The 4,243-nt window shown below is 41.9% G+C and overlaps 1 protein-coding gene and 1 pseudogene across 2 annotated transcripts in view; one reads left to right on the top strand and one right to left on the bottom strand.

Moving 5' to 3' along the window:
* The window catches only part of SMOC1 (SPARC related modular calcium binding 1), a 314,710-nt gene that overhangs the window by 137,956 nt on the left and 172,511 nt on the right, over positions 1-4,243 (bottom strand). The window lies entirely within an intron of this gene.
* Positions 555-1,157, top strand: LOC102825753 (annotated as a pseudogene).

The raw sequence follows: 4,243 nt of genomic DNA, 5'->3' as shown, positions 1-4,243 counted from the left end.
AAAGAGGTCCAAATGATCAATAATAGAATATCAGAAATAGACAATACTCTGAAAGGGCAAAGGAGTAGAATAGAAGAGATGGAAGGCAGAACCAGTGAGCTGAAAGACAAATCTCTCAATACCACTAAGATAGAAGAACAAACACAAAAAAGGATAAAAAAAATATATGAAGGTCTAAGATTCATGTTGGACAACACAAAGAGGAATAACTTAAGCATTTTTGACATTCCAGAACAAGAAGAATCACACAAGGCCACAGAGGAAATAGTTGAAGAACTTCTGGAAGAAAATTTCTCTAACATACTGAAAAGTGAACAGATAAACATTCAAGAAGCTCAACAAACCCCAGGAAGGATAGACCCCAAAAGAAAATCACAGAGACATATCATAATCAAGCTCTCCAAAATCAAAGATAAGGACACACTCCTGAAAGCAGCTAGGGAAAACAGATGTGTCAAATACAAAGACAAGCAACTCAGATTAAGCTTGGATCTCTCAGCAGAAACCATGCAAGCAAGAAGACAATGGGGGCCCTTGTCCCCAGCAGCCCAGCCATGGAGGGACTGGCGCCGCCGCTCCTGGCCAAGGGCTACCACATGGTGCTGCTGGGCAGCGCGGCCGTGGGCAAGATGGCACTGGCCACGCAGTTCACCTGCGGCACCTTCCCCACACAATGCGAGCCAGCCGTTGAGGATCTCTTCAGTAAACTGATCGAGGTGAACTCAGCGCCCGTGCTGCTGGAGATCATGGACACGGTAGGGGCCACGCACCTGGTCATGCTCACAGACCTGTACATGCACAACGGTGACGGCTTCATGCTGCTGTACAGTGTGGACAGCGAGGCCTTGTTCCAGGCGCTGCGGCCGCTGCGGGAGCGCCTGGGTCACCTGTGGGGCCTGCACACTGCCCCACTGGTGCTGGTGGCCACCAAGGCCGACCGCGATGCCGAACGCCAGGTGCTACAGGCGCAGGGCCACGCGCTGGCCCGCGAGTGGCGGTGCCCGTTCTTGGAGGTCATGGCCAAGAGCAAGCTGATGGTGGACCAGGTGTTCACGCAGATCGTGTGCGAGATGGAGGCCCTGGCCCCGGCCCAGATGACCTGGCCCCAGATGACGCAATCCCAGATGACGTGGCCATCAGAAAGATTCATTGGCTGACAAGCCAGGGTTCCTGACGCTCAGGATTCCCACTTTGTGCCTTGCTGTGGCCTCTGGGCCGAAAACCAGAGTCTACTTCGACTTGTGACTCTACCCAGCGCTTCATGCTGTCTTCGGATCTTCACTCAGTGACAACTTTAAACTTACCGTGCTGTTTGAAACAAACCAACCCCCCAGGACCTGGCACTTCTTCCTGGAATGGAATGAAGATGTTCTTGTTCTTCAAGTGAACTTTGTGACAGGATTGTTTTCCAAAGCAACAGTTTCTGAGTTAGTTACTCCCATATTTGCAATTGACTGGGGACCAGAAACTGTCAGTTTTCGATACCAGGAGATTTTTTTTCTGTCGTTTACAGCATGAAATTGCCAGCAGTAATCTCTCAGTGTAGCTTTATGTGTCCCTAAATATAGTTACGCACACATAGTATTCTTTTGAAAGGGATAGTGTATCCCTGGGAGGGGTAAAAATAACTGTGTGCCCACAGAAAGATAGCACAGCTGGCCTATGTTTGGAATGGACATCTAGTTGATTTCTGCATCTGTAAATTATGTGAAAACAAAATGTTACAGTTACTAAATTTCAGTATTTGCCTTTCTAAACAATATTGAAAGTTATCCTTGCTGAAGTTTTCTTACACTGTGTCTTTGTTCTAAGTTGTTTTCCTGGAAACTAGTTCCTTAATATTATACGTGCTTTCAATTGCCAGGGTTTTTGCTGTGGCTTGCTGGATTGGCATATTTTTTTCTGAATACCTGCATAGTTTCAGTGATTGCTGTGTTGTGTGCTTTATGTAGAATGGCTCCATAGGGTTTCCTATGGGAATAAATGGCCAGATTTTTCTCTTGGGCAATTGCTGGTGGGAACGAACTATCCATCACTGATTGGGCACCAGCGATTCTTTTAACAGTGATACGCATACTGAACTCACATCAAAATGTATACACGTATTTTTGCCTGGTTTTCACACAGTAATTCTTAGATGCCTTTAAAAGCATTGTATTTTATCATTGTAAACATTTGTCTTCCTATGAGTTGTTTCTGTTCATTTGTACCAGTTACCATTTTTACCTCACCTTCCGCAACCCCCATTTCAATGTTAGGAGCCTAACTTTAGCCATTTCAGCATCCCTCTAAATTCAAACATTATCTCATGATTAATGGGACAATTGAACAAGATGACATAACCATAATAAATATCTATGCTCCCAATGAAAGAGCTCCAAAATATATAAAGCAAACTCTAATACATTTGAAGACAGAAATAAAAGAATCTAGGTGATTTTAATACACCGCTTTCAAAAATGGATAAAACAACCAGAAAGAAACTTGATAAAGACACAGAAGAACTAAACAACACAATCAGCCAACTGGACCTCATAGATGTGTACAGAGTTTCAACCCTACAACTGTACATTACACATTCTTTTCCAATGCACATGGAACATTCTAGAGATTACACCATGTCGTAGGACACAAAACAAATCTCCATAAATTTACAAATATCAAAATACTACAAAGCATTTTCTCAGACCACAATGCTATCAAATTAGAAATCAACAATAGGAAGACTGAGGAAATAAATTCAATTACTTGAAAACTGAATAACACCATGCTGAAAAGTGACTGGACAGTAGAAGAAATTAAAATGAATTCACAAAATTCCTAGAAACAAATGAGAATGAAAATACAATATACCAAAATCTTTGGGATACAGCAAAAGCGGTGCTAAGAGGACAATTTATTGCAATAAACACACACATACAAAAAGAAGAAAGAACAAAAATTAACACAGCATCTACAACAATTAGAAACAGACCAACAGAGGGAACCTACAGCCACCAAAGAAAAAAAAATAATAAAGATTAGAGCAAAAATAAATGAGACAGAAAACAAAAAAACTATAGAAACAATCAACAGGACAAAAAGATGGTTCTTTGAAAGGATTAACAATATTGACAGACCATTGGCAAACCTAACAACAAGAAGAGGGAGAAGACACAATTAACACACATTAGAAACCCCATGGGTGATGTCACAACAGAACCAAAGTAAATCAAAAGGAAAATAAGAGAATACTCCAACAAATTTGAAAATTTATAAGAGATGGATACATTTTAAGAAAAACAAGACCTACCTAAAATTACAGAGTGAAGTAGAAAACCTGAACAGACCCATACAAACAGAAGAAATTGATCAGGTCATCAAAAGACTCCCAACCAAAAAAAGTCCAGGCCCAGATGGCTTCACTGGTGAGTTCTACCAAACATTCAGGGAACAGTTGTCACCAATTCTGTCTAGGACCTACGCAAGCACTGAGAAGTTGAGGCCCAGTGACAACGTGGACAAAAATCCAGTCTTTGAGCCCTCCTTGCAATTGCGGGCCATGGATCCCGACGGCCAAGGAAGTCACCTCCTGAAGTCCCGGGTTCATTGGCTTTTGCAAACTCACTGGTTGGCTACCTTTGTACAATTCTCTCTAGTTCTAATATTGTTAATTCTGTACTTGTCCTTTATGATTCTAACTCTGATAATTGTAGCTTCTGAGAAAAATGGTCTCTAATGATAGCAACGTACACATTGCCTCTCTTAATGGTTCCACTGTAAAAGTCACTGCCCTGAAGATATTGGCTGTACATAAGGTTTTGGGAACAAATCTCTGTGAGAGGCAAAGCTCTGACCACCTGGCAAGTATGTCAAAACTGTTTCTGACCAAATTATTCAGTTATGTTTGATATTAACTTGAAGCGTGAACTCTTGATGTCCATATACAAATCGAATTTCCCGCTAGAACCAAGGCAGCAAAGCTTCCTCAAATGATTCAGGTAGAACAGGAATAGGTGTGTTGGAATTACGAGTAAACGTTTTAGAGAAAAACTGCCTAAGGATATGGAGTGGTAAATTCTGGGAATATTTGATTAAAGGATAATAGTGGCAGCTCCCCCAAACCGCTCCCGGGTATAATCAATTTAATCCAGATGCTCTCCTTCCCCCCAAAGACAGTGAACATTTTCATATGTATGGAACCCGGAACAGGGTTAAAGGAATGTAGAGGTGAGACCACACCTTCTTAGAAAGGTCAAAACCT

This window comes from Chrysochloris asiatica, unplaced genomic scaffold, assembly GCF_000296735.1.
Source record: "Chrysochloris asiatica unplaced genomic scaffold, ChrAsi1.0 scaffold00079, whole genome shotgun sequence".
Taxonomy (NCBI): Eukaryota; Metazoa; Chordata; class Mammalia; order Afrosoricida; family Chrysochloridae; genus Chrysochloris; species Chrysochloris asiatica.
This window is presented reverse-complemented; position numbering and strand designations above follow the sequence as displayed.